Genomic DNA, 9,497 nt, shown 5'->3' with positions numbered 1-9,497 from the left:
ATGTGAGGTGTGTTTGTCAGCAGCATCAGTAGTGTGTGTGTGTGTGTGTGTGTGTGTGTGTGTGTGTGTGTGTGTGTGTGTGTGTGAGAGGTGTGAAGACAAAATGAAAAGCCAATCAAAGTGAAAAAGCAGGTTGCAGGTGCAGTGGAGTAGTGATGGCGTTATTCTCAACACTATGGCTCGTCCGTCCTATAGAAGTAGAGAACTGGGCTCAGGTGCGTCAGGCAACATCAGTGAAATCACATCAGCAGACCGGGCAGGAGGCACTGCAGGGATTTATTTCAGAGGAGTCAAGAGAACTGCAAAGCCAGAAGCAATAAAAAAGATTTAACTTCATCTTCTTACGTTTGACTCTTTCCTCTCTCTGTCATGGAATAACAACACTGTGTCTTACGTGGTGAACATGCTTTCACATTCCTTGTTTTAACAGCTGATTTGCCCTCAGATGAAAAAGAAACAGTCCCATTTTTGTTTCACAAATCGATGAGGTACAATTAAAGCTTGCTTTTTTCAAACTGATGCTTCACACGGGTGAGCCACTCACGTAAACACTTTCCCCGCTTTCCATTATTTACTGTCAGTCCAGGAGATTACACCCTTCCACTGTGGCTGACTTGATGGGTTGACAGCTATTACATTTAACACCATACAGATTACACGAGACACTCGCCTTCTGTCATACTTAGCGTGCACTTATTGAGGAAAGAAAATCAAAGATCGGAGATTGAGGAGGGCCTGGGCCGAGAAATCACCTTGTTAAGCTCTCTGATTATGTGCATTTACAATGTGATTGGTCTCACGGATGACGACAGAGCTCCAGGAGCCGCGGGGCTGAGGAGAGAGGTAGCCAGGCCTGGCTGATTGCCTTATTCATGCGATATCGATAGTAATCCTCTCCAGGATTTTCAAAGGCAGAAGGACCCGATAAGGTGTCTTTTGACAATCCTTCATTTTGTCAAGGACATAAGACATTGTACTGTGAGCACTAAAGACATCAGATTATCCCCATAAGTGTGTGTGTGTGTGTGTGTGTGAGAGAGAGAGTGTGTGGATGTATTTTAGCAGCTAGACTGATTTAAGAGTCTATCCCTTTTCTTGCATCATCCCTCTTCACACCTTGTTTCACAGTCTCAGCTCACTCACACCTGGGAACTGAAAAAAAATGAAAACACCACCACCACCACCACCACGATCATCATCCTCATTATCATCTCCTGTCCACTGAGCAGCTTCACTGCAGCAGTCAAGTGTCCAGTGCCTTGCTTCAGAGCACATGGTCAACTCGAAATGGAAGCAAAAGCAAAAAAAAAACAAAAAAACCCAACAACTTTAAAATGTAACATCTCAAGAAATGCTTGAAAACACAGTAAAAACAGATGAATGATGGCTGATTTTCATTTAGTTAAAATCTGCAAAGAACAGAGTTAGTATTGTAGCAACACATGCTTTTTCTTCCTCGTCAAACATATACATCATAAAATGTACGTATATACCACCGCCACCACCAAATGTATATGTGCAATACCACGTCCTGCCACAAGACGCAATAGTCTGAAAGCCCCCATAGCTTCAGCTAGGGGTTAATATGAGAGTGTGACTTCACTATATTTCAAAAGCTCTTTCAGCTTTCGGTGTAATAACAAATAAACTCTGTTAAGAGAAGAAATACTCTTACATCTATTTTTCTTCTGATAAAAAAAAAAAAATAGATTACTTAAAACTCACCAAAACAGTCTTATTTGGTTTTTCCACACCTCTGGTTTAGTCGAAATAAAGCTCCTGTAAGTAAAATGGGTAAATATCACGGCTCTGCGCTCCATTTTCCCCTGCTGCTGATGCCTGACACCCTCTCGCTTCTCTTCCCTGAACGCTTGTCATGTCCTCTCATCCCCACAATCACAGTCCTGCTCAGAGCTGCTGTAAACCGCCTCTGTGCTGCATCTCCTGTCTTTAAACCTACCTCGGTTGCTCCCAGATGTTGTGTCCAGTCCTGCTTTAGTGTCCAGCCGTGTTCACTCTTAAACTCGAGAGCAACTGGCTTTACGGCTAACCGAACCATGAGGTAATTAGCCGACACAGTCTAGGAAAGCTAGCGGAGAGCAGAAGTAGGCCCATGTTTGTTTGGGCTACCTTTGAAGACTGGTGGATGAGAGTGTTTTGGTGTGATTGTGACTGAGAAATGTTAGGTTGAAAGCAAAAAAAGTTTCCTATTGGCAGTTTAATTTTGAAGAGAGGCTGCTTTAGCATTGAATATCACGTTTTTCCCCTCACTGATTACATTATCTACAGTGGTACTCCTTAAGTGGTTTGTTTTACAATTCTTTTACACTCACTGGTTTACTCATTTTCCTCTAACAATCCCCAGCCTGGCTGTTTATTCACTGACATCTCCAACTACAGCTAGGATTTTTATTTTTTACAGTTTATGTTGAGTCACACATTAAAAAAAAAAAAAAGATCCTCTACTCGTCTACGGTTGTTTGGCACTTGTGAGTGGCTCACCTCTGATGACCTGAGGTAAATTACCCACGTTGGAGAGGAAAAAGGCAATTGAGGCTTTTGGAGCATCCTCAACCCATTGATTACTGAATCAATAGGGAACACAATGAATAAAAATCATTAGCATAGACGTCGAGCACCAGACGCTCAAAGCAACTGACAGAAAACAGAGGTGTAATGGAAGAAAGGGGAAAAGACAAGGAACCTGCTAAAAGATATTATTAGAATATTATTAGTAGTAATGCTGATATTCTAACTGAATAATGTTTTGTGTTTAAGTCTGTAGACTTGAATCACATTTCAGTTATTTTCAGTTAATTGTTACGTATGTTTAAATGTCCAATTAGTAAGAAAAGTTGAGTATTGAGTCTCATATACTGACGCAAAGCATCTACCCATCGCCTTTCTTACAAATGTATATAATGAATGTAAACCACTTTACACTGGTTTTATCTAAACAGAATTTCTGGAATTTCTGGTGGGCTGTAACGAGTCAACTTACAGAGAACTGCAGCTGTTTTGCTCTCTGACTGGCCTTCTTGTTTCAACAGAGCAAACTGTAAACAACAAAAGAAAGAAAAGAAAATAGAAAGAAAAACTTTATAATTGGGTTGTTGTAGACAGCTTGTAGACTGGCGCTTCATCAGTGTAGAGTGAAAACCAATTCATTTATCAACAGGCATGTCCACTCTAACCACAGCAGTCCTTTACTGGAGAATGAGGCTCGTGCAGCACATGTAGCAGGAACAAATTGCGCTGTCGTCCATGAGCCTTCATTTCCTGTTATTTCTCTCTGCTGAACTGTTATTCACTGAAAGGTGTACACAACAAAGTTTGAAATGCACTAAAACTTCTTTTTGAAAATGTCTTTGGTCAGCAGGAGAGCAATGACGTTGTTTAAAAACGTATTTTAAGGCCGAGCTGAGAACAGGAAGCTGCCTACATCTGGCACTCTGATTCAGCCCCAATTAATCCAATTATATGACGCTTCATCTCCACTCTGATCAGACCTGACTCTGATTCACTCTCATAATTGAAACACTACAGACACTTTGAGATTCATATTGTAATTCTTTGAATAGGCCTATAATTACGACTTCTTACCACATGTTCCTCTGTCATTATATTTATTATTAAAAGATGCTTTTGAGAGGTTTTTTGTTGTAATTGGAATCGTAATGCGTCAGGAAAAAGAAGAACACTGGCAGAATGAAAAGCTTTTCATCCAGTTGTCATGTTAATATTAGTCACAGATGTGTCATGGATGAATGTGGCATGTAGAGTAGGTCCGCTGATGTAAAGATACATCGCTGTGTGACGAAAGTAAAGGTCGTTGAACTCAGCGGGAGTTGAAGGACTTGGTTTGATTGACGACTGTTTTGCTGGTTGTGGTTTGATCACATTGTGCGCTATTCTGTGTGTTTGTGTTACAACAGGCTGATTGAAATGCAAGCGTCGACCTTTGCTTACTAAACTGTGACCAATATAAGAGTTACACATGTGTTCAAAGACATGACTCCAGCCAACACTGACTCAGAAAGGAAAAGGCTGTCCTCTTTAGAAAAATAACCTTATAAAAGAAGCTTATTATGACCCGTATTTATATATCTTGTTCGGTGGTGACCCCTAGTGGTTGAAATAATTATTACATCTGCAAAGGAGGCCGTGAGGAGAAGAAGTATAAGGAACAGAAAGTCCATATAGGGAGGAGGTTGAGGATGGATGCTCGGTTAAATAAGCCTGTGACTTTCAATCGGGAGACAGTTTTCCCCCTCAGTCTGAAACACTGTCTCTTTAAGTCCCTCGATTATGCAATCTGTGACATGGTGACATAGTGTGAGGTCATGAAGTCACAGAATTGAAGGCCAGACTCCTGGGGTGTTTCTGGAGCAGTGTTTTCTGTGGGAGAGGGGAGCTCCTGTTGGTGTGGACTGTGACCTTTTTAACTTTCAACAGCTTGAACTTTAAAATCACTGAAGGAAAGTAAAAAAAAAAAAATCAAGTTATGTTATGTATGTTATGTAAATTATATTTGTAACTTAGGTATGTTTGTAACTCATTTTTTAAACCCAAACCATAATGGCTTCCTTGATCTAACCAAGCAGTTTTCTGGCTTAAACCCAACTATGTGCTACTATATGTAGACGGCCCTGTACGCCTGTAACTTCAACGACTGTGTTGTTTTGGCTGGTGATCAACTTATTCAGACATTTTGATTGGAGGATGTGTTGGAATGTAAAATATCCACCATAAAACTGAATTTATATGTTAGTCTTCTATAGATTTTTGGATGATGAAGTCAGTCTCTACAAAATAATAAAATATCTCAAAAGAAAAGATTCTTTTTTAATGTATCAGTTTGTTGATACTATATTTAAGACTGACTCCAGAGGCTCGGATCAGTCAATACAAGGTTTGTTGGACTCTCAGTAGCGGCCTGTCAGTGGTCAGTCTTCACAGATTCATGCTGTCCAGCGAAACATTATTTGAACTCGCACAACACTGTTTGAAATTTTTGTGGAGAAATTTCCACACATAAAAAAAGTCGAGTACGTCAGCCTGAGTCTTTCTCCTGATGTTGTCGGCCTTCGTTCTTCTCTGATGCACCTGCCGATCTTAAGGCGTGCACAAGCTTTACTCTGAGATATATTCACAAAATGATTCAAAACTCACAGAGAATAATGGATCTTGATGGAAGAGTGCAGCCATGAGAATCGTTTAATGAAAAGCTGGAGCAAGATGTAACAGAATCTGTTTGAAATGTCAAACAAGGGAAACAAATAATAAAAAAAAAAACTTGTATGTTAAATGGTTACATATTACATTTATTATGATACTACATCCTAAGAAAGTCTAATTGAATTTAGAGCTACAGAGTAATAACATCAGTGACTGTGAATTGTATTTTTCAGGGTCATTTTTGTCTTTGATTTACACAAAAAAAATACAACACCAGCTCAGAGTCTGAGCAGCTGTGTGTTGCTGAGGTATATGTCCTGACTCTGAGCGTATTGGATCTGTTTCCTCTTGGCCACCCATCAGCACCAACAACAGTCAGCGACATCAGAAGGCGGCGTGTCTCGTTTTACGCTTGCAGAGACACACAGAGTAGAAGAGTGATAGAGATAAATCTCTGTGTACTACTGGGCCGGAGCAGAGGCAATCAGTCATGGTTGAACTCTGCTATGACTTCAATTTCAGTGAGAGGAAACTCATCCTGCTATCTCATTTGATTGCACAATAGAGAGGCCCGATGCTCAGACTCTGTTTATTTCAGCCTGGTCGGATGAAGAAATGTAACAATTTTGTGATTTTTAAATTTTTTTTTTTTTTAATTTCAATGTCAGTTTCACAAAGAAATACACACATGCAGCACTACGTATATGAACAATGTGCAAATAGCCAAACATGCAGGTATTTTCACTTTATTTCACAAATAGATACAAACAGATCTTAGAGGGTTAGAGGTTTTCTCACACTTCATATTTTACACGTTTCAATCTGCCTCAGCTTTCAGTCGGATGTGTACAAGAGCACAGAACTCAAATTTGAGAAACCGCCAGTTCAGTTTCAGTGAAATGTTAAACTTATATCATTCATATTAAGGCACTTCAAGAGGAGTCAACAGTTTATCCCCTACATAAATGTACCTGCTATAAAAGAACTGAAGGTAACCAGGGAACCGAGCAAGGAAGGCAACATGATGAAAGTCTCTGCATGACGAACATGCAAGTCAAGTTCGAGTTCTGAATCCTTGAGATCAAACTACATGAATGATACCTGAAAATCATAAAGTTGCCCCTCATTCTTCACGTTTTCTTTGTTTCTTTCCTGCAAAGTCTTCAGCTTAGATTTTCAACAGTGGGTCACTGAATGTACAGCCTTCCACACACTCAGTCTTACAGCATGTTTCCAAAAGTCACATGGACCTGAAACCATGGCAACTCTGTCAACTGATATTCGTCAATACCAATCTTCATCTATTGCCTGAGCTGCTCTGTTGACTTATCTCTGACTCATTCATCTGATTCTTCCAGAATAGTAAATTAGTAAAAAGGTAATGTGATAATGTGACAAATCGCTACTCAGATTTGTATGAAATATTAATCTCTTTTGTTGTTGTTGTTTTTGTTATGTCATTTCTGCATTTACATTTATTTATTTTTTTTTGAGATTTGGTCATGATCCAGTTATTACATCTGAATCTATCAGATCTTATTCTCAGGATCATCGCTGAAAAAATGTCAACATCTCCCTGGAAAAGATTTATGTAAGGGTCCTGTGCTGTGTAAACAACTTCTAAAATTCTGTGCCTTATTAAAAAAAGAAAAAAAAAATGAAACATACACATACATGCAGGATTTTTCTCCATTCCCTGCCTGGTGGTTAACAAGTACATCAGATCAGGTTTGATCTTTTCGAATGCATATCGTCACTCCTCGCTCCCCTTATTAGTGAGATATGTGGCCAGTGGACCAGCGGAAATCGAAGAGGAGCCTCCGTTGGTCACAGCAGGTGATGATGTTTCTCCTCTGTCGGCTTTAATGACACACCACTCCCGTTGTTCTCCTTCTCTTCCTCTTTTTCGAATCTCTCTCTCCACAGCTACACAAACGTTCACACATGCCAGAGGTTGATGCTGTTGTTTATATTGACTGAGTGAAGGTTTAATGGTGTCCTACGCTTGCACCGATGCTGCTTCGCGCACAATCCAGAGGGTTTCAAGGAAGAGCTAAATGAGTTAGCGTAACACCTGCAGACCGTTGATACATCTTGTCTACTTCTAAACACAGCTCACTCCTGAACAACACGAATCATCGGTTCTAAAACAACTGTGACTGTTGAGACACACCAGCAACAGAGGTATCAGACCGTGGTCATTAAGTTACGGGGGGAAAAGTATTTGATTAGGTCGAGGAACACTGTGTCTTAATATAGCTGGTAGTTATATAACCCCTACATTATGTGCGTAACTTCGGTTACCATCCATCCAGTCCTGCTCCTTGTGTGGACTTAATTTGAGCTCTTTATACTTCTTTGCCTGACTTCCTCCTTTGTTGCCACGGTTGCCACAGCAACTAGACACCACTGCCAAACACGGAACGTAAACATGTGTTGTAATAAGCTGCCGTCACAATCGAGCTATGTGATCGTTTTTTTCACATTCATTTCACCTTCCTTTAGTGTGCTAGCATGCTAAAGTTCATTAATTAGCAATTCACAAAAAATACAGCGACTGGGTTGATTGGAATGTCATCATTGGAGCAGATCACCCGGCGAATGTTGAGATACTTCGCAGGAAATGTGAAGAATTTCATCTGTTGGAGGAATTTAATGTATGTGCCAAATTTCATGGCATTCAAAAACATGTCAACCTCATGGTGGTGCTAGAGGGAAAGCTAGTGTATCACTAACGCAAGTAGGATTCATCATCCGATAACTGTTGGGATATTCCAGTCCGGACCAAAGTGATCTACTGATGCCAGAAAGACAAAGGATGTAAAAAGAGGTGATGCACCAGCTACAGCTTAGAACATAAGTTGTCGATGGCAGTCTGACACAGACAAAACAACGACACCTGCAGCATCAAGCTCATCTGGCCTGCATGTGTTTGGACTGTGGGAGGAAAATCCATGAGCAGAGTGGGAGACATGAGCACTGCAGGATGAGCTGGATTCAGATGAACTCAGTATCTTCATGGTGTGAAGTGACACACATCCGCTGCTACAGATCAACACCTCCCTTGTGTAGTTACTGGCACAAGTGTGCAAAGAATTTTATTCAATTTCCCAAATAGTAGGAAAAGCACTGACAACTCCAGTCCATGGTTATTGTTATTGTAGTGTGTAGTGTTGTCCCTTGACAGTGATTCTCCTTTTCACAGGACGTGAGCTTGCTTGTTCTGCTGACCTCTGCAAGAGCGGCTTATTCATGCGTAACCACCGTAGTTCAGAAAGTGGCTCCATTGTCTCCCGATCTTTTCACCGCTGAAGTCTCTCCTAATGAAATGACTTGATGGATTTCCCCTAAGCCGTGGTCTTTAAGCTGGCTGAAACAATCACTGTGTGGATCAGTTTTGTTCTCTTTCCCCTGTGATAGATTCCCAATCCCTCCAATTGGGGTTTTCTCAGTCTCTTTTAATGGCAATCTCCTTAAATTTCTCTTTTAGATTTCCTTGATGGTTGAGGGCATCGACTGGGTTGGAAACAAAACTGAACTGAACGTCACATACTGCCGTGTTCGAACGTCACGCCCTCCTCAGTCACTCAGCATTAGTGGATATTCTGGCTTTTTCCTCTCAGGGCATGAAAACTGTGAATGCTATCTGTTCAAATGTAACACAGCCCTGAGTGGTGTCTTCACTCCGGTTTCACCTTTGACCTTCTCTGAGCTATTACGAACCTTAAAAACATACGTGTCCTCCCGGTGTCAGTTTGGATGTGCCCCTCTTTGGTCTCAATTATTGTCTGATGGGTTTTCTAATGGTACCTCATGTCAGAGTGGCTCTTTTTTGGCACGTTTTTATCGCACACAGCCTTCACTCCGGCTGACAGCAGGGTAATGAAAAAGGTAGAATCACCTGTCAGATGCATTTCATAGCATCTGCTCATGGCCAGGGGTTTATCTGAGGGCTTTATAGCAGAGTGACACAAGGCAAAGGTACAACAGTGTGTTTGTTTGATAAGCAAAATGGCTGTGAAAGGGCATACGACGGGAAACGACAATTTCCACAGAATAATCGCATTATAATTACTCCAATTATTGCCTCTGACAAATAAAGCTGCGCATTTAGAAAAAAAAACGTCTCATGGATGTTGAGCAAAAGAAATTGATTTCATCTCACCGTCATTCCATCTCACCGGTCGAGTCGTGTTAATGGATTTTTAGCAAGTTGGGAGTCTGCGTGCAGCGCTCCATCAATGAAGTCTGAGGCGGCTGTCTGAATATGTGCCTTGTGTACTGGGCAGCACTGGTAAACATGGGCAGCATGCTAACTG

Source organism: Acanthopagrus latus, chromosome 15 (assembly GCF_904848185.1).
Source record: "Acanthopagrus latus isolate v.2019 chromosome 15, fAcaLat1.1, whole genome shotgun sequence".
Lineage (NCBI taxonomy): Eukaryota > Metazoa > Chordata > Actinopteri > Spariformes > Sparidae > Acanthopagrus > Acanthopagrus latus.
This window is presented reverse-complemented; position numbering follows the sequence as displayed.